This window comes from Balaenoptera acutorostrata, chromosome 10, assembly GCF_949987535.1.
Source record: "Balaenoptera acutorostrata chromosome 10, mBalAcu1.1, whole genome shotgun sequence".
Taxonomy (NCBI): domain Eukaryota; kingdom Metazoa; phylum Chordata; class Mammalia; order Artiodactyla; family Balaenopteridae; genus Balaenoptera; species Balaenoptera acutorostrata.
In genome coordinates, this window is record NC_080073.1 from 76,574,240 (window position 1) to 76,597,464 (window position 23,225).

Genomic DNA, 23,225 nt, shown 5'->3' on the forward strand with positions numbered 1-23,225 from the left:
AGTGCCAAGCAGGGCTGGTCAACACTCCTATTCCCCACTCCCCTGGTGTCAGCAGTGCTCAGCGGGAAGCAGAGTCCCAACTCTGAATTCACAAGGCCAAAGGAGGCAGTGGGATGCAGAGCTAGTTGGCACTCCACTCCTTCCATCCCGACCCTGATGGTGGCAGGCTCAGCAGGAAACTGACACTGTAACCCAAAACCCCAAGAGGGGAAGGTGAATATCCAACCTACCATCTGCAACAAGGCAGTGGGAGTCAGTGTCCTACTTTTGCTACAGGGGTCCTGGAGTATGGGTTGGGGAGGAACCTAGTGGGACTCTGAACATACACAAACACCCAACCCTCGTGCTACACTTCAACTGGAGGCCTAGCTGATTTAAAAAAATATATATATATATATAATTCAATGGGATCAAGAGTCTCGTAATATCAGGATATAATTGAAAAAATCACTGCCATACCAAGAACCAGGAAAGCACAACATGAATGAGAAAAAAACCAACAAATGTCAAGCCAAGGTGAATCAGATGAATCAGATGACAAGGATTTTAAAGCAGCTGCAACACATGCTTCAACAAGCCATTAAAGTTCTGTTAACACAAATTAATAACTTTTTTAAAATAATCAAACAGAAAGCATAGAACTGAAAAAATATTATAAAAGAAATAAACTCACTGGATGAACTCAATGCTATAGTTAAGATGACAGAGAAAATCTTCAAGCCCAGATGGTTTCACAGGAGAATTCTATCAAACATTGATAGCAGAATTAATATAGATTTTACACAATCTGTTCCAGAAAATCAAAAAGCAGGAAAAATGTGCCCACTTATTTCAGGACTATTACTCTGATACCAAAACAAAAGGAGTCCAAAGCACAACAAAACCACAGCACAGTATAACAAAGGGGGGAGGAACTATAGACCAGTACCTCTCATAAATTTAGATGTAAAAATTCTCAACAAAATGTTAGCAAATCAAATCCAGCAGTATATCAATATAAAAAGAATTATATACAATAACCACTGGAATTTATTCCAGGTACACAAGGCTGGTTCAATATTTATAAATCAATCAATGTAATCTACCATATCAACAGACTAAATAAGAGAAATCATAAGATCATGTAAATTGATGTAGACAAATCACCTGACATAATCCAACATCATTTCATGATAAAAATTCTCATCAAATGCTTTCCTCCTAAGATGTGAACAAGGCAAGGCTGTCTGCTCTTACTACTCTTATTCAACATAGCACTGAAAGTTCTAGCCACTGCAATAGGACAGTAAAAAGAAATAAAAGTATCTCTATTTGGAGATGAATGCTTCTCTACATGGAAAATTCCAGCAGATTTTCCAAAAAAACTCTTAAAACTGTTCAGTTAGTTTAGCAAAGTCACAGGATACAAGACTAACACACAAAATTAAATTTCTATATGCCAAAAAGGAACATGTGGAAACCAAAATTAAAATATTATGTATAATCACACAAAGAAAATGAACTATTTAGCTATAAAGTTAACAAAACAAGTACAGCATCTATATGCAGAAAATTAGAAAATGCTGAGGAAAGAAATCAAAGAATACTTAAATGAAATGGAGAAACACCTCATTTTCATGTATTGTAAGGCACAATGCAGTAAAGACGTCAATTCCCAAATCAATCTTTAAGTTCAATGCAATTTCCTTCAAAATCCCAGCAATGTTATCTGTAGACATATAAGCTAATTCTAAAATCTATATAGAAAGGAACAGGCCCTAGAATAAACAATCTTAAAAAAATAATAAAGTGGAAAAAATCAATCTCTCTACTCTTAGGCCTACTACATGAACAAAACAGTTTGGAATTGGCAAAGAAATACACACATTGGGCAATGGAACAGAATCTAAACCCAGAAGTATACACACAAAAAAATGCCCAACGAATTTTTGAAAATGTTGCAAATACAATCTAATGGAGGAAGGACAAACAGCACTGTCAACAAATGGTACAGGAGCAATAGAGAATCCATTGGCAAAAAACAAAAAAAAAGAATTTCAAACTAAACCTCATACCCTACACAAAACTTAACTCAAAATGGTCCATGGACCTTAGTGTAAAACCTAAAACTATGAAACTTTTAGAAAAATAAATATAGGAGAAAATCTTCAGAATAAAGGGCTAGTCAAAGAGTTCTTAAACTTCACACCAAAAGTACAATCCATAAAGGGAAATTTTGATAAACTGGACTTCGTTCAAAATTTAAAACTTTTTTCTGCAAAAGACCCTAGTGAAAGGATGAAAAGACAAGTTACACTACTGTGACAAAAATATTTGTGACGCACATATCTAATAAAGGATGAGTATCTATAAAGAACTCTTAAAATTCAACAGTAAACAATAAATAATCTAATGATAAAATGGGCAAAGGCATGAACAATCATTTCACCAAAGAGGAAATACATGGAAAACAAGCACATGAAAAATGTTCTGCATCATCAGTCATTAGTGAAATGCAAATGGAAGTCATAAAGAGATGCCATTACACACCTATTAGAATGCCTCAAACAAACAAACAAAACGATAGCAGCACCAAATGCAGGAAAAGAGGCAGAGAAACTAGATCACTCATCAATGTCTGGATCACTCATATATTACTGATTGGAGTGTAGAATGGTACAACCACTCCGGAAAACAATTTGGCAGTACCTAATAAAACTAATCATTCAATTATCATATGACTCAGCAACTGCACTCTTAGGCATTTACCTCAGAGAAATGAAAACTTATGTTCACACACAAAAATCTGTACACAAATATTCATAGCAGCTTTATATAACAGCCCCAAACTGGAAGCAACCCAGATGTTTTTCATCAGAGGAGTGATTAAATTAACTGGTACAGTACAATGAAATACTACTCTGCAATTAAAATGAACAAATACTGATACATGCAACTACACTAGGAAATTACCATGAGAGAAAAAAAAAATCTCCAAAGGTCACATACTGTATGTTTCCCTTTATATAAAATTCTTGCATTGACAAAACTGTAGAAATGGAAGAGACTAGTGGTTGCTGGGTGTAAGAGCAGATGGGGGTTGGGGGCAGAGGCAGTGGGTATGCCTATGAAAGGGTAACTAGAGGGCTCTTTGTAGTAAACAAATTGTTCTGGACCTTGACTTTATTAACGTCAATATGCTGACTGTGATGCTGAAGTATAATTTTGTAAGATTTACTAATGGGGAAAATAAGCAAAGGGTGCCAAGGATCTCTCTGTATTATTTCTTAAAACTGCATGTGAATCTATTATCTCAAAAGTAAAAGTTTAATTTTAAAAATCCAGTATAAGTTTTAAAGCCATAAGATCTTAACATATAATGTTCCAATATTTTTTTCCTTAGCTTTGTTAGAAGATATTCATGAAAAGGGAAGTTCAGTGTTATTTCAGGTAGGAGAGTATTCTTATTCTTTTTTTTCTTTTTTCACTAAGAGAAGGAGGGAAAAAACAGAGAAAACTTTAGAGCTACAAACAGGGCCAAATCATGCATTTGTATAAGGCTTCAAAATTTTCAAAGGTCTTGAAAACATATAATCTTTGAAGAGCTTTATTACAACATTTGGGTCTTAAAATTAGAGGGCAGATAATTTAATTCTAATCAAAAAAATTAACAGAAAAGTTAAGCAACTTGGCCAACATAACAAAACAATTTGGTAGCAAAGCGAAAATTAGATTCAAAGTTTACAAACAAGCCTATTTCTAGTATTTTTTTCTACCACCTCAATTTCTTAGTCATAATTCAGGGATAGTATGGTTCCATAAAATACAGTTTCAAGTTTATATTCTGTTAATAGTTAATTCATAAAAAAAAGTGTATGATTTGTATTACCATCATGTTCTCTATGCAGAGACATTTATAAACATTACAGAAAATATATGTGCATGCAAAATGTGGAACTCTGCAACTAAATTTTAATCTGAGATTATTAAATGTTACTTTTAAATACACACCACTAAAATAGATAACTGGCATTTCTCCTTAAATCTGAGACACTGCTGATTATAAATATGAAACCATTGATTAATAAAAGCTACATATGTAAAATAAGAACAAATATCACTTTAAAGATACTTGTCAATTTAAGAGGCATACTACCTTCAGTAAGTTAAAACACATATCTTAGAATCAAGGACATATGATATTTCACAGAATCCTGTAATTGTGGGGCTTAAAAAAATTATAGTGTTCTTTATTCTAGTCAAATGTGAAACACAAGTCTCAAATAGGTTAGGCAATCTGCCCAGTCACAATCACAAATCAATTAGAAATTAGAACCCAAGGCTCTTAACTCCTAGAGTCCAATGGAAAAATTTTTTGTATGAAATAAATACTTTTAAAGGTACATCTTTAAAATGGTTGAACCAATGTCTTAAAGTATTTGCTAGAATATATTCTTAGTGTCTAAGTTCTATTAAATGCTCTAGAATATCTTCTCTTGTGAGTTCTTTTTAACAGACTGGCAAGAATGATGTCAAGGAGCTTACCACCTATTCTTATAGGAGTTTTATGGTTTCAGGTCTTATATTTAAGTCTTTAATCTGTAAGCAAAAACCTATGGTAGATACAAAAACGATTAAGAGATAAAGCAAAGAACAAAAGCGCTGACCCTGCACTCTTAGCTTACATTTTAACAGAAATAACAAAAAAAGTGAAAAACAAATAAATGTATAATATAATGACAGGAGTAAGAGCAATGAAGTAAAATAAAATAGAGTTAAAATGAGAATAAAAAGTGATGAGTATTATATTAAATAAGGTAGTGGCTCTTGTAGTAATCTCAGAAGGGGAAACATTAGGAGAAACCTGAGTAAAATACTGCAACCATTGGGAGGGGTCAACTAAGAAGAGAATTCCAGGAGAAGGAAGCAGCAAGTACAAAGGTCTTTGGGGGGCGTACGCTAGATGTATTTCAGGATCTAAAAACCAGTTTCCTTGCATTCTGGTTCATATCCCTTTTCCACTGTAGCACAGCATATACCTCAGAGCTTACCACCATTAAACCATGTTACTCATTCTTACAAGTAGTTTGAATTCACCTTACAGCAGTCTTTTTATTCTGTTTTATGGGTGGAAAAAAATCATTCATTGTATAATAAATCCTCTTTAAAGTGGCTAATAACGTTGGCACTTTCTTAGAAAGAACTTGAAAAAAAAAGGTCAAAGGTCATTTAATTTGCCTTATTTCCCAAACAAAATAAATTATATTAAGCAAAAGCAAAGTCTGTATGTTAAAAACACTGGGAAGAAGAATAAAATCCTTTAGATAATTACTGTATCACTCAGGGCTCTTACCTAGTTATTCTAATACCCATTATTTGATAAAAGGTTGAAATAAACAGTTTTCCCCATTTCCTCCTTTTTTTAAGAAATCATTTTTAAAAGCCAATCAGTTACAAACCATCCTCAACTATCTCCTACAACATGAAAATAATTAACCACATAATGTATGTACTGAAAAAATTTAACGATGCAGCAAAAGCAAAATATTCAAAGAAAGAGAATAAGCATACGAGGAAACACAAAGAACACTAGGTATAAATTTAATCTGTAAGTTTCAAAAGCATAAAACACTTTAAGGAATAATGAAAAACCAAAAGGATGATGTTCTATTTTTTCCATGCCATGTTCATAAATCATAACTTGGCATTAAAGGCTCAGAGTCTTCAATCAGAAAGAAAACCTTTGAAATATCAGTCTCTAAAGTGACAAATACAAATTTTAGTGCAATTATATTTCAGGTTCATTTCAGTTCAACTAATGAAAAATGTTAAGGTTCTCATCAATCCAAGACTTCAGAGAAACATGGTTACCTTTTTCAAAAGCAACCCTCAGAAAAGCACATCTGTCATTTCTACTCATTTCACCAGATCTATAGAGGAAACCATAAGATGGGGTTTAAATAAGAGAACTGCAGTAACTACTTATCAGAAAAGGTAAATTAATATTTTGTATCAACCCCCCAGCCTAAGACCACCCAAAGACATTTTCACTGGACAAATCTAATAAAATCAAAGAGGAAGTCCTCACCACCAAAGAAAACAATACTCCTTCAAGGAGAATTTATTTGTGAGACAAATCAAAACCCTTAAGTTTCAAACCCCTTTTTTACACAAGAAGAGCAAAATGATTTTATTTTGATTGGAAAGCCATTAAGTAGTAACTCCATGTTCCTTGATATCAAAAGCTATGTGTAACACAACTGGACACTATCAATAGGAACAGAATTTTTAAAATCCCTTTATTCTCATACTAAAAATTACATATTTTAACTTTTTATCTTCCCTTTGGCACTAGGCGAAGGGAATTTCCCAGTGGACGCAACTTCAGGGCATCATTTTCCTCACTACTTTTCTGCAGAACAGCATTGTGAAAGCTACAGTAAGTGTTCACCCCAAAAAGGTTCCATCATCAAAGACTTCTGGGACCATTGCATTAAACAAATAAAATACATTTCTTTACTATAAAGACTTGCTTTTTATTTTATTTATTATTTATTTTTGGCTGTGTTGGGTCTTCGGTTCGTGCGAGGGCTTTCTCCAGTTGCGGCAAGCGGGGGCCACTCTTCATTGCGGCGCGGGGACCGCTCTTCATCGCGGTGCGCGGGCCTTTCACTATCGCGGCCCCTCCCGTTGCGGGGCACAGGCTCCAGACGCGCAGGCTCAGCAGCTGTGGCTCACGGGCCCAGCCGCTCCGCGGCATGTGGGATCCTCCCAGACCAGGGCTCGAACCCGTGTCCCCTGCATTAGCAGGCAGATTCTCAACCACTGCGCCACCAGGGAAGCCCCTAAAGACTTGCTTTTAAAGATTTAACATGCATTGCAAATCTTCAACTGCTGAGATAAAGTATGAATATTTCCCAAAATATATGACTAAGGAATAAAAACTTAGTGTGTAAAAATCTATATACACCTTGAAAAATATTCAAATTCCATGGAATATAGTTTGAGAAACGCTATTAGAAGTGCAAACTAAGATGGATGAAAAATTCTAACTGGCCCACAGAAATCAGTGGGTTCAATGCACAGCTTCCCAAAGCAAGACACAACAAATGCCCTGTGCTTTCAAATCAGATGTTAAACTTTTATGAATGTTTTTACATATATAAACTCTGTAAACAGGCCAATTATTTGTGCTAAACTTTGTGAAAATATACTTCACTATTTAGTTAAGTAGTAGACTTTCTTGGGTCATTCTCAATAAATTAAGAGCAGATACTTTAGGTAAGAAAGAAAATAGAGATTTAAAAAATATGGAGAGTCTATGAGTGAAAATTTTTAAAATAAATGTTTAAAGACAACAAACAGACAAGCCACATTGTGGGAGAAAATCTTTGAAAAAACACATATGTGATAAAGGACTGGTAAACACACTATACAAAGAATTCTTAAAACTCAACAATAAGAAAACAAAGAATTCAATTTAAAAATGAACAAAAAGATCTAAACAGAGAACTCAACAAAAAAGACATCTAGATGTCAAATTAGCATATGTTATCAGGAAAATGCAAATTAAAACGAGATACCACTATACACCTACTAGAATGGCCCAAATCCCAACACATTAGTGTTGTCAAACACCACATGCTGTTGAGGATGAGGAGCAATGAGAACTCTCATTCGTTGCTGGTGGGAATGCAAAATGACACAGCCACATTGGATGACAATTTGACAGTTTCTCATGAAACTAAAATACTCCTACCATATGTTCTAGCAATCATGTTTCTTAGTATTTAACCAATGATTTGAATACTTATATCCACACAAAAACCCACACATGAATGCTTATAGAAGCTTTATTCGTAATTGTCAAAACTTCAAGGCAACTAAAGTGTTCTTCGTTAAGTGACTGGATAAACAAACTGTGGTACATCCAGAGAATGGGATATTAGTCAACAAAATAAAAAGGATGAGTTATGGAGCCACAAAAACACAAGGAAGAACCTTAAATGCATATTACTAAGTGAAGGAAGCCAACCAGAAAGGCTATATACTATATAATTCCAACTATATGATATCTTGGAAAAGGTTAAAACTATGTAAACAGCAAAAAGATCAGTGGTTTCCAGGGGTTCAGGAGAAGTGAAGGGATGAACAGTTAGAACACAGAAGATTTTTAGGGCAGTGAAACTACTCTGCATGATACTACAATGGTAGATACCTGTCATTATACATTTGTCAATACCCATAGAATATACAGCACCAAGAATGAGCGGCTAATGTAAGTCAAGGACTTTAGTTAAAAATAATGTATCGGGACTTCCCTGGTGGCACAGTGGTTAAGTATCCGCCTGCCAAGGCAGGGGACACAGGTTCCAGCCCTGGTCCGGGATGATCCCACATGCTGCAGAGCAACTAAGCCCGTGCGCCACAACTACTGAGCCTGTGCTCTAGAGCCCGTGAGCCACAACTACTGAGTCCGCGTGCCACAACTACTGAAGTCTGCGCGCCTAGAGCTCGTGATCCGCAACAAGAGAAGCCACCACAATGAGAAGCCTACACACCTCAACGAAGAGTAGCCCCTGCTCGCCACAACTAGGGAAAGCCCGCACGCAGAAACGAAGACCCAATGCAGCCAAAAATAAATAAATAAAATAAATACATCTATAAAAAAAAAATGTATCAATATTGGCTATTCAATTTTAATTGAAATGTGGGAGAGCAGTGGTGGCAGAAGCAGTATATGGGAACTGTACTTTCAGCTCAATTTTTCTCTAAAACTAAAACTGCTCTTAAAAAATAGACTAAAATTTTAAATAACACAATAAAGTAAAAGCAAGCATTTCAAGGAAGAAAAACGTTATCTACACTCAAATTTTATGAAATAATTATTTTTAATAAATCACAAATTTCACAATAAGGCTAATTTTTAAATATTTCTGTTATCTACTCTAGCAGAATAGGAAAGAATATTATCCCAGGACTCCCAGTGTCCAAGGCTTGAAACAACGCAGGTCATGAGAGTAAAAAAATATTTTAAAACCTAGTGTCTTAATTGATGTCATCAAATTTTACACCTGCTCTATGTGTCTGACACTTTTTATCGCAGTCACCTCATATTCACTTAATTTACGGAGTAGACTGATGTCAGAGAGACTACTGCATCCAAAAGGGTAACATTAGTTCACAGGAAAGCTACGACACAGTAATAACATCACCTATCTTAGTCCAGCACTCCCATTCTCTAAATGTCTTCTATTTAGATTTTTTAGAAATGTTATTCCCAGAACATTTCTAATAACTTTTGCAGCAGACATTTGAACTCTTACGCAATTTAAAGTAGTCAATTGAATTCTCTTAGTTTTCTGATAAAAGGAAAAGTCAATGTTCTAATTATGGCATAATAAATCCTGGTTCTAATATTAATTTTGTGAGAAAAAAAATCAGGGTTTTAGGGGGAAAAAACCCTCCTCATTTACATAGCATTTTTATTAATACAAAAGGGTTTGAAAAGCAAAAATCTGACTAAATGTAAGAAGTATGTGCTTTGAAATAAGAATGGGGAACTGAGATCATTTTAAAATTAAAACTGAGTCAGTTTTAATTACTTCAAAGAGTAAGTTTAAATTTATTTGATCTTTAATTTTAAAGGAGTATATTTATATCTCAAATAAGTCAGCCTAACAATGGTGAATAGGCAATATTTTTGTTTCTCATATAGATAGTTATTAATAAGTTAAAACTGCTTAAATAAGTGTTCTTAATCCTGGGTCTCAGGAAAGAAATATTTTACACATTTTATAAGATTGATCACATAAGAAAGCAAAATTCAAAATGTTTCTGAATTAATATTTCTAATCAGAGCAAAATGGTTATCTATCCCTGAGAATAAAAGGTACAATGCACTTAATAGCTTGTTCATTATGACTCACCACTTCACACTATGTTAGATATCTACTAGAGAAATTTTAGCTAAAATGTACATGTTAACTCTGAAATATAAAATTCCATAAAGTTTAAAACAGACAAAAAAATACAAACTCTAACTTCCAGTATTCTAGAATATAGGCAAACATGAGCAATGTAAAATTCTGAGAAAATGTATCCCACTCTTTTACTCTTTAAGCCATATAAAAAGACGTTGTGACCAGCTCAAATATTCTAGATTTGATGAGGGTATTTACCGTACAAATCAGGACAAAAACAGAAATAATACTGATAGGGTTCCAAAGAATACTCTTTGACAGTGTTTCTCAAACACTGCAGGTTATGAATCATTAGGGGATCATGATCATCAGTTTTTCAAAAGTGAAATATCAAGTTCAATGTATGTGTAGTTAAGAATAAGTGTTGCTCTTTGAAACTTTTGATTCAAATTCATAAACACACACACACACAAACACATCAGAAAGATACCTACACACATTTATGTATAAATATATGAACACTGGTCCCTAATAAACTAAATGGATTAAAAAACAAGACTCATCTCTATGCTGCCTACAAGAGAACTCATTTTAGATATAAGAACACACACAGACTGAAAGTATAGGGATGGAAAAAGATAGTCCATGCAAATGGAAACCAAAAGAAAGCTGGGACAGTGCTACTTATACCAGACAAATCAACTTTAAAAAAGAATGTATTAAGAGACAAAGAACAGTGTTATATAATGATAAAGGAATCAATCCACCAAGAGGATATAACATTTGTAAATATTATGCACCCAATATAGGAGCACCTAAATGTATAAAACAAATAGTAACAGACATAAAGGGAGAAACAGACAGCAATTCAGTAATAGGAGGGAGCTATAATATCCCACTTACATCAATGGATAGATCATCCAGAGAAGAAAATCAATAAGGAAACATTGGCCTTAAACAACATATTAGACCAGGTAGATTTAAAAGATACGTAAAGAACATTTAATCCAAAAGCAACAGAACACACATTCCTCTCAAGTGCACATGGAATATTCTTTAGGATAGATCATATATTAGGCCACAAAACAAATATTAATGAATTTAAGAGGACTGAAATCTTATCAAGCACCTTTTCTAACCAAAACAACATGCAACAAAAAATCAATTACACAAAGCACACTGGAAAATTTTAAAACGTGGAGATTAAAAACAACATAAAACTGTACAACCAATGGATCAAAACAAAAATCAAAAGAGAAATCAAAAATTAACCTTAAGACAAATGAAAATGGAAACATAAACTACCAGAATTAATGGGATGTAGCTAAAGCAGTTCAAAGAGGGAATTTGATTGTTAACAGATGTCTACTTCAAGAAACAAGAAACATCTCAAACAACATATCGTTACACATGAAGGAACTAGAAAAAGAAGAACAAACTAAGCCCAAAGTCAATAGAAGGAAGAAAACAACAAAGATTAGCGTAGAAGTGAAAGAGCGAATAAAAAGACAATAGAAAAGAAGAAGAAAAGTAAGACCTGGTTCTTTGAAAAGATAAATGAAGTTGACAAACCTTTAGCTTGACTCACCAAGAAAAAAAGAGAGAGGACTCTAATAAATAAAATCAGAAATAAAAGAGGAGATATTACAACTGATAACACAAAAATAAAAAGGATCATAAGAGACAACTATGTACAATTACTAAGAGACCACTATGTACAATTACAACACCCACAAATTGGATAACCTATGTGAAATGGATAAATACCTGGAAACATACAACCTACCAAGACTGAATCATGAAACAGAAAATCTGAATAGACTGATTATTATTAAGGAGATTGAACTAGTAATCAAAAACTTCACAATAAACAAAAGTCCAATACCAGATGGCTTCACTGGTGAATTCTACCAAACATTCAAAGAAGAATTAATACTAATCCTTCTCAAACTTTTGCAAAAAATACAAGAGGAGGGAACTCTTCCAAACTCAATTTATGAGGTCAGCATTACCATGATACCAAAAACAGTCAAGGATGCCACAAGAAAAAAAAAATTACAGGCAAATATCCCAGATGAACAGAGATGAAAAAAAAATCCTCAACAAAATATTAGCAAACTGAATTCAATAATATATTAGAAGAATCATACACCATGATCAACTGGAACTTATTACAGGAATGCACAGATGGTTCAACAGCCACAATTCAGCCAATGTGATATCACATGAACAAAATTTAGGATAAAAATAATATAGTCACCCCAACAGATGCAGAAAAATAATTTGAAATAATTCAAAATCGAAAAATTTAGCATCCATTTATGATAGAAACTCTCAACAAAGCATGTATAGAGGAAATGTATCTCAACGTAATAAAGGCCATATATGACAAGCCCACAGCTAACATACTTAAAGGTGAAAAGCTGAAAGCTTTTCATCTAAGATTAAAACAAGACAGTATAACCATTCTTATCACTTTTATTCAACATAGTATTAGAAATCCTAGCAAGAGCAATCTGGCAAGAGAAAGAAGTAAAAGGCATCCAAATTGGAATGGTAGAAGTAAAACTGTCATTATTTGCAGATGAAATGATATCATATATAGAAAACCTTAAAGAATCCAACAAAACACTGTTACAACTAATAAATTCAGTAATGTTGCAGGATAGAAAATCAATATTAAAAAAACAATTGCATTTTTTTAACATCTTTATTGGAGTATAATTGCTTTACAATGGTGTGTTAGTTTCTGCTTTATAACAAAGTGAATCAGCTAAACATATATATATCCCCATATCTCTTCCCTCTTGTGTCTCCCTCCCTCCCACCCTCCCTATCCCACCCCTCTAGGTGGTCACAAACCAGCAAGCTGATCTCCCTGTGCTATGCGGCTGCTTCCCACTAGCTATCTATTTTACATTTGGTAGTGTATATGTGTCCATGCCACTCTCTCACTTTGTCCCAGCTTACCCTTCCCCCTCCCCGTGTCCTCAAGTCCATTCTATAGTAGGTCTGCGTCTTTATTCCCGTCCTGCCCCTAGGTTCTTCATGACCTTTTTTTTTTTTTCTTAGATTCCATATATATGTGTTAGCATACGGCATTTGTTTTTCTCTTTCTTACTTCACTCTGTATGACAGATTCTAGGGCCATCCACCTCACTACAAATAACTCAATTTCGTTTCTTTTTATGGCTAATAGTCCATTGTATATATGTGCCACATCTTTTTTATCCATTCATCTGTCGATGGACACTTAGGTTGCTTCCATGTCCTGGCTTTTGTAAATAGAGCTGCAATGAACATTGTGGTACATGACTCTTTGTGAATTATGGCTTTCTCAGGGTATACGCCCAGTAGTGGGACTGCTGGGTCATATGGTAGTTCTATTTTTAATTTTTTAAGGAACCTCCATACTGTTCTCCATAGTGGCTGTATCAATTTACATTCCCACCAACAGTGCAAGAGGGTTCCCTTTTCTCCACACCCTCTCCAGCATTTACTGTTTGTAGATTTTTTGATGATGGCCATTCTGACTAGTGTGAGATGATATCTCACTGTAGTTTTGATTTGCATTTCTCTAATGATTAATGATGTGGAGCATTCTTTCACGTGTTTGTTGGCAATCTGTATATCTTCTTTGGAGAAATGTCTATTTAGGTCTTCTGCCCATCTTTGGATTGGGTTGGTTGTTTTTACCAATTGCATTTCTATACATTAATAACCAACGATCAGAACACAATCCCATTTACAATTGCATCACAACAAATAAAATATCTAAGAAAAAATTCAACAAGGGAGGTGAAAAAACTGTACACTAAAAACTACAAGACCTTAAGGAAAGAAACTGAAGAAGACACCAAAAAAAAAAAATGGAGAAAGAGTCTATGTTAATGGATTAGAATAATAAAATTAAAATGTCCATACAACCCAAAGAAATCTACAGATTCAATGCAATCCCTATCAAATTTCCAATGGCATTTTTCACAGAAATAGAAAAAATGATCCTAAACTTTGTATAGAACCACAAAAGACCCTGAGTAGCCAAAGCAATCTTGAGAAAGAACAAAGCTGGAGGCAACATGCTCTCTGATTTCAAACTATATTACAAGTCTGTAGTAATTTAATCAGTATGGTACTGGCATTAAAACAGACACACAGATCAATGTAACAGAATAGAGAGCCTAGAAACATACCCATGCTTATATGGTCAATTAATTTACAACAAAGGAGCCAAGAATGTACAATGGGAAAAGAACAGTCTATCTAATAAAAATTGTTGGGAAAACTGGATAGCCATATGCAAAAGAATGAAACTGGACCACTATCTTACACCATAAAAAAAAAAATTAACTCAAAATGGGTTAAAGACGTAAACATAAGACCTGAAACCATAAAACTCCTAGAAGAAAACAAAGGCAATAAGCTCTCTGACATAGGTTTTGAAGATATTTTTTGAATCTGATGCCAAATGTAAAAACAACACAAGCAAAAATAAAAAAGTGGGACTACATCAAACTATAAAGTTTTTGCACAACAAAGGAAACCATTAACAAAATGAAAAGGCAACCTACTGAATGGGAGAAAATATATGTAATCATATATCTGATAAGGGGTTAGTATCCAAAATATATAAAGAACTCATACAACTTAATAGCAAAACAAAACCAACAAAACCTGTGATTTAAAAATAGGCAGTAGACCTGAATAGACATTTTTCCAAAAAAGACATATAGATGGACAAAAGTACATGAAAAGATGTTCAATATCAATAATTACCAGGGGAATGAAAATCAAAACTGTAATATGGTATCACCTCATACCTGTTGGAATGACTATTATCAAAAAGACAAAAAACAACAAATGTTAGCAAGGATGTGAAGAAAAGGAAACTCTAGTGCAACTCTGGTGGGAATGTAAATTGGTGCAGCCACTACAGTACTCAGTACGGAGGTTCCTCCAAAAATCAAAAAGAGAACTAACTATATGATCCAACAATTCCACTTAGAGGTATTTATCCAAGGAAAATGAAAACACTGACTGGAAAAGACATCCACACCCCCACGTTCACTGCAGTACTATTTACAATAGCCAAGGTATGAAAACAACCTAAGCGTCCATTGATAGATGGATAAAGAAATTGTGGTACATATATACACAATGGAATATTATCCAGCCCTACAAAAAAATGAAATGTTGCCATTTGCAACAACATGGATGGACCTCAAGGGCATTATGCTAAATAAATTAAGTCTGACAGAGAAAGACAAAAACCGTATGATCTCTCTCACATGTGGAATCTTTAAAAAAAAAAAAAAAACACCACCACCTAAGCTCATAAATACAGAGAACAGATTGCTGGTTTCCAGAGGTGGGAAGAGGGAGTCAGAGGAATGGGTGAAAAGAGTCAAAGATAAATAAGTAAAATCCTAAGTAAAAAATTCAATAAAACGGTCTTTAGCTGAAAAATTGCAGGGCGGGGGGGGGGGGGTGGGGAGTCAAAATTCTTATTGCCCAATAAAAGTGTAATTTACTCTGTAGAGAGATCATTTATGTACATATGGTATAAAAAATAATGCAAGCAAAACTCAAGTGAATTTTTATAAGGTACTGATGACAATATTACAATGGGAAATTCTTATTTAAGAAAAAGCATTTTATGGAGCATTCCTAAAGCCAAATTAACAGGCACTGTTTAGAGTACAAATGAACTTCCAAGTATCTCTCGTACTTTATGAAGGTCAGAAGAAACCATGACAGCATGGTTTCGCAGATTCTTTTTCTCTTGCACCTATCTCTTCCTTGCTCTATTTACACACATGCACACACACAAAGTCTACTATTTACAAAGAATCTAAATTGTAAATTATAAGGTTTCCAAATGAGATAAAAATCTCATCATTTTGTAACAAACAGAAATCAAACTTTTTTAACTTGGCAAATAAATTCTTAGAATTCACGTGACCTGAAAAAAAAAATGCTCATTGGTCCTTAATATAAAAATGTAATGTCTGTAAATAGGCCATGATCAGAAATTGTGTGAAGTCCTAAATAAAATATGATGCTTTAACACACAGCTCCAAATTTTAAAATGGGTTGTTTTTATTAAGAATCTTGGGTATTTTTATCAAAGATATTTTAATATTTCAAGACTGTATCATAAAAAACAAGACCTGTAATATCAAGTTAAATATTAAGGGGCTTCCCTGGTGGCGCAGTGGTTGAGAGTCTGCCTGCCAATGCAGGGGACACGGGTTCGAGCCCTGGTCTGGGAAGATCCCACATGCCGCGGAGCGGCTAGGCCCGTGAGCCACAATTACTGAGCCTGCGCGTCTGGAGCCTGTGCTCCGCAACAAGAGAGGCCGCGATAGTGAGAGGCCCGCGCACCGCGATGAAGAGTGGCCCCCGCTTGCCACAACTAGAGAAAGCCCTCGCACAGAGACGAAGACCCAACAAAGCCAAAAATAAATAAATAAAGTAAACAATGCGTTTAAAAAAAAATACATTAAAAAAAAAAGTTAAATATTAAGACACTGTACCAAATTCATTTTCTTATATCCAGGGCCTAGCTAAGAGTATGAATTCAATAAATATTTGATTGCTGAACAAAACTGAATAAGATAATGTATTCCTATTAGCTTTCATAGAAAAGGTCTATGGCTACAGAAGGTCATAATCTATACCAGGAATTCAATCCAAAGATTATTATATAGAATTCTTAGAGAAAGTGAGCCCTCATACAGACTAAAAGACCTTGACAAACAACAAAGAAATTAACTTCAGTTCTATAAGAACTAATTATACATGGCTTTTGAAATTTTAATTATTTTGTCTTATATAAGATAGGTCTTTGTTTATACAGACATCGAGCAGATCATCTGTTTCACATCAGAAACTTAAAATACCAGGTCATGCATCAGGGTCTTCACCTTCCTTTACCAGTTCATTCATGCATTAGAAATTAAGAACAAATTCTTACTGATCATTTGTAGGTCTTTACATAGTCTGTGTTAGTGTTTCACAACTGATATGACTTAATGATCAAAAATATACTGTCAAACTTTATATTTTGTAGTTTGTATTACAAATATAATATATACAAGTTTTCCATCTCCCAAATAAACAAACCACCTTCTGATATTAACTATATTTTGCAAACTACATACACATATGCCCCTCTCTCCAGGAGAACAATGCTTTATGGTCTTGCTTAACAAGAAAAAAAATCAACACTCCGAATGGTATCTAAAAGTTTTGTCAGTGGTGCAGGGAGGAAAAAAACACACCTCTATTATGTATTCAACCATATATATAAATGTACTTATTTTACTTAACCAATTGTTTATTTAAAAATCATAAGTTTAAAGAAAATCATCCAAGTGCTTATTGTATTGGTGATGACTGTTTATCACCAAAAAAAGAATAAAATTTTTATTCAAATCTCTATAATTAAATTGTTACAGTAAAATTGGTTTATTTTCTAATGCCTTTATAGGTACATGCAGCAAAACATTTTAGTTAAATACACACATATATACACAATCAAAATCAGCTCTCCAAATTGGCATCAAAGCTACTATAAATACCTATTTGGTTCTAGAGAAAATATACTATGGCTGTATGCAACAAAACTAATGAGTTTTGCAGTAGAAAGCTAAGCTGAATCTGCTGTGATGTTTTTATTACAGTGACTTAAATCAATCCCATTTAAACCCAATCTCATCCCAAGTAGTATTCATGTAATCTCACACTGCTTAGTAATTTTTACTCCAAAAGAGGTTGACTACTCATTTAGCAAATTTATGTATCCATGATACCAAGTCACAAAAGATACACATTAAAATGTTTAAACTACTGTGAAAAGACCTGTAAATAGCAGAATAGTGTCTCTTAATTGAAGACTGTGGACCTAATTCTTGGGAATTTGCAAGTTTCCAGTAATTTTCCTGCATGATTAAATTTTTATGTCAATAAAAAATAATGAAGTGGCAGCCAAAGCCTCTTTAATTGTGGCACAACAATGGGGAGTCAGGGAAAAGAGAACATGGAATGATGCTACCTTAATATGCAAATAGTGGTGAAATAATGTGAGGATACACTACAGACAGATTTCATAATAACAAGAATAAAGTCACAGGAAATTGAGTTATCACAAGGGAAAAGACAACGATGATCAGAGCTTTCCAACCCAGGTCCTTTGCATCTCCTGTGCAACTGGGTATAGGTGCATAGATTTCAATCCCCTCAGCTTGTGGAATGGTTGGCTGGGGCCAGGGGTACTCAAGATTCCCCTGGCCTGCTGTCTCCTGTCAGGAGCAACCTTGTGCTTTTACATTCCATGGCCTTATGAACACTACTATCATTTTTACTTGTGCCATGATGTGCAAAAAACACTGTAAACTACTGAAAAAACATAACTCTTACTCCACAGCAGTCACACTGAGGAAGGGGATTTATCCAGAAGTGAAAAGTCTGTCACATTAAATTAGAACCATTAATTTGATTGTTATTGGTATTATGGATTTAGTTTTAATTTCTAAATTTCTTTTAAATTTATAGTTTCATTAGATTTAAATGCAATAAGAAGATGCTATCTATATTTGTATGTTTGTACATATTTTAGTAATGTTAGCACAAAAATATTTTATGTTAATACTGGGGTCGATGAGGATTTCTTTTCCCCTTTTAATGGGATCTGGACAAAACACAAGGTTGAAAAGCACTTGGATTAGTGCGTCTGGAATTGAAGAGTACTCGCTTGAAGCTCAGGTCTACCACTTACAAACTTTGTGATTCTGGGCAAGTTACTTACCTTCTCTTTAAGCCTCGGTTTCCCCATTTGTAAGAGAGGGATAATAATTCTTATCCACAGAAGGGTGTTTTGTGAGGATTCAAGTCTATAAAGTGATTAGCCTGGTATATTAACAAACATCTGCTGGTTAGCAAAGACAGTTGACTCTAGGATGCTAAAAGTATGTTTCACATATAACAAAAGCATACTTTTCATTTCATTTATCTATCCTAGATAAAATACAATGGAACCCTGACTTTATATATGTGACCGTATTCCATCTTTAAAGGGGGTGGGGGACAGTAATACTGCTTTAGAAGGACTCCTACCATTCTAAAAATACTGTCCCCACAGCTGTTTAAAATTTATTTTTTTAGACCATAGCACCACTGTTTGGTTGTTTCCAATTTCTAAAACCACAAATAGTAAAAGTGTACTCAGTCTACTGCAAACATAAATAGCAAATGCACGCTTCAGCACTTTTTAAAGGATATGGAAATTGGCAACAAAAATGCAGTTCATGTTGAAAATTTATGACAGCCCTGCCATATTTCTTCAGAAATACAATCAGGTAAAAATTAGGAAGATCTCTACCAGCTGGGTGGTATTTTTATGTTTTTTTACTTATATTTTCACTAACTGAAAGACTTTCATTATGCAACTTCTGGCACTTGATAAAATAGAGCAATAGTACCTTTGCTAAAACCACAGTTTCTTTGGTTATGTTTAGCATTACACAAACATCTTTCACCTTAGATATCCTTTTGCATTAGGGTGTTTAATTTTAAATTGACTAAAGGGGATTTCTTTTTTCAGAATATTATGCTTTCTGGATATCGTTAAGCAGAAGAATTGTATTTTCATAACTTCTTAGAAGATTACGTGTGTGTTACAATTATTAGGCATTTGGTCCCAGAAAAATATTGTGAAAACTACTGCTAAACGATGAGAATATGAAAGTGATTCAGGGAAACATAGAGAGGACTGATCTACTGTGATGTTATAAAGCACAAGAGAAAAAAGCCTGTTTTAGAAAATATGTAAAAAAAGAACAACATGGATTCAGTGTCTCTTCCCTGATACGGTTTATCTAACATAAAATATCCTCAGCCTCTGAGACAGAGAAAGAAAAGGAACACAAGCTGGTACCAAAATTGAAATAAATAATATTTACTGTTAAACTTAACAATGGAGAAAGAGTTTTGTTATTAGGAATAATTCTTCAATACTCTATTTCTCCTCACAGCATTAAAATTCCTGCCGCTACATATTTAAACTGGTTTTCAAATACCAGTGCTAGGAATATTGAAGGATTATTTGTTAATCTTTTGATAAAATTTTTAAAAAGCTGAATAAATACTGAGTGAACAAATGATTAAATGGGGGAGAAAATGGCACTTGGTTATTTCAGATAATTTTTGCTTTTAATGAGATTTTTTGAAATGAATAATTCAGAAGTTGATGAACAATTAGTCTACACTTCCTTCTAATTACTTAAAAGATTTGAAAGGAAAATAAAACTACCAAGGAATTTTTAAACGGCTCGTAATTTTCATGGTGGTTCCTCTTTATATGCGTTTTTACCAAGAATATTTACCTATGAAATATTTTCAAAGATTCACTAAGTACATGCTTATTAGATTCAATGAAAACTTTTATATCTCCCTTATATGTTTTATAAAGTAAAAAATATATATACGGAAAAATTCAGATTAAAATATGCAATGTAAGAAAATTACACACTGAATGAGAAAGACAAAAGTTCTGGGGTGCTTGCAGAAAAAGAAACTAGTTATAATTTTTAGTTTACTGAAAAAAAATAAAGTCAAGACTATAAAACTATTATGCTTTGTATTTTTAAGTCCCTATATGTTATGTAAACATTGCTCTTTCCCCATGTCTTGTAAGAGGCATCTGATTTTTGTGAGACAATTGCTTTTCTTTGAATTTACACACTGGAAAGTGAACATAACTGCTAACTAAAATCTAAAAAACACCCAAATTACATCACAAATTAAGAAACAATATATTTTTCTCATCTACAGTCAGCATCTATTGAGATTGTGAACTTTTAAAAGCATACAGACTTAATTTCTTACTTTGAATGCTGTTTAATACAAACTTGATAATCCTGCACCATTACATTTCTAGAAATTATCTAGAAACCTCTCAAAGTTCTCAACTTACCTTTTATCTTTTCTGCTGAACAAGATATCATTTGAAAGGTTAGCTGCTTTGAATTGCCCATTAATGATACTTAATCATATTTTCCTAAAGTAAGAGATGGTCGAATCAATATGAAAGCTACAAAGAAAATAATATTTTTAAAAATAGCTTTTCAAAATAGGAATATATATTCTAGTGATGCAGTTTTCTGATTTGAAATAGGATCACTTTCACAAAAATCGAATGTCATTTTTTATTCATCAACAGTAGAAAAAAGAGAGTAAAAGTATAAATGTCTACCTCATTTGCTATAATCACAAGTTCTGAGGTGGAAAGAAGTTAAGAATTAAACACTAGCAGCTTTTGGAACATACAAACCTTGCAATTTAAAAGTATAAAGTCTCCTAATATAACAGCTTTTGATTAAAATACACTTTAAAAAATTAACCATAAGTAAATGGAGAGAAAAAAAGAATCAGTCTTTAATACATAACAATAATTTGCTGAATATTCCATTTGTGAATCAAATCAAATTTCAGAACTTGGGAATAACCATACAATGAATCAATGTGTCATCTATAATAACAGTGATATACTGAAAAGAACTTTCATTCTTAAGTTATAAAATAACTTAGATTTTGAAGAAAATTCGTTTGATCCTAAGTTAATTACAATAGCCTACATGAATAGTTTTTGACCATGTAAAGAGATATAACTTGTTAATTCTATATACATAGTCCTTGAGTTACTCCAAGTTAAGTCACACTACCTGAAATTATAACATTTGGAACACTAATGTCTTAGTTATTGAAACAGTTACCTATTCTTTTTGAGTAGACACATTAATTTCTAATCATATCTTTTATTCTAAGCTCTGAAAAATATGGAATTCAATCATAGAAAAATGTGAGAAAAGCACAACAAACAGACTGATTATAACACTTTATTTCCTGTACTGTTACTTCTTTTACAAATATTTGTGCTATTTTATAACATGTTAAAATCATAAGAAAAGAAATATTAAGTGCTTATTAAGACTGCTGTCATCTTTAGGGATGGAGTCTCCTTAAGATTAGAAATACAAATAATTTTATATTTCAAAATTTATTTACCCAAGGATAATAAGATGGATCTACTTTAAAAAACTATTTTAAATGTTGTTATGTTGGAGTAAAGTATGTATATAGTTAATGAATACCTCTAATACAGAGTTAAGTCTATTTTTCCTTGCCAGAAAAAAAAATTCAGCTTAATTTTAAAATATTTTATCACACCATTACAAACTTAAATCATGTACAAATAATGTAACCTGAGACCTACTCTGATCATCTGAGAAATTACCAATTAAAGCATGAATCTTCACAGTTCAGCAGCACTTTAAATAATTTTACAAAAAAAAATATTATTTGCACATTTACTCTTTAACCACATGAAAAACATTTCATGGGCTTATAGTGAAAAAAGTCACTTGTTTTGGAACAAAGTATATACCCAAAATACTTGGTAATCCAATAGACTATTTTTCCTACATTATGGTCAGGCAACAAACCCCACCAAATATTGAAGATTGACATTTGTAGGTAATTCAATAGTTAGATGATGATTCTTCAGTAGTTTCACAGTAGCATAATTTTTCACATTACTTGAAACCACTGTTAAACCTATAACACATTTTCTGTTTCGCTATGGGTGCTTTTTTTCTATCTTAAACTCTAAAAGGAATATCTTTTATCTGTCTACAGTACAAAAAGCATTCATAATTCAGAAATGTTTTCCTTTTTTGCAATGCATGACTTTAAACTCAAGATTTCGCAAAGATCAGTTAAACATTAAAAAAAAAAAAAAATTATGTTTCTTTAAGACCAGAGCCTTATTTATGTGAGTCTGTGGCTTAACTGACAAAAATTTTTCTGTTCCAAGGAAAGTCAGTCAGTTTGCATCTTAAACACCATCTAGCTTCAATCCATATAGATATGTGCAAAGGAAGACAATCAAATGCTGCATCCCCCTTCAATGAAATCATAGATTGTAACAAACATTACTCTATGCAACAGATAAGAGAGAAAAGAAGAGCAAATTGATGGAGGAAATAAAATATTTATAATTTAAAAAATTAATTAGCAATAACACACCTATACATTTATATAATACATTTATGTAACATTTTCTATTTAACTCAGCAAATATTAATGAAACTCTAATATGTGAACATAATGAGTTCCATGTTTGATCAAATGCTATGGGTCTCCATAGTAAGCATCTTGAAATTTGTTCTCTAATTGGATTACTGTAGAAAATATTGTCCATATAATTGTCATGTATATTTTATTGTCTATTTCTAAAAAGTTACCAATATTAAATGACAGTTA

At 33.2% G+C, this 23,225-nt stretch overlaps 1 protein-coding gene across 13 annotated transcripts in view; it reads right to left on the minus strand.

The window, feature by feature from the left end:
* Nucleotides 1–23,225, minus strand: part of SUPT3H (SPT3 homolog, SAGA and STAGA complex component) — a 427,459-nt gene that overhangs the window by 284,131 nt on the left and 120,103 nt on the right. The gene's annotated exons all lie outside the window — the stretch shown is intronic.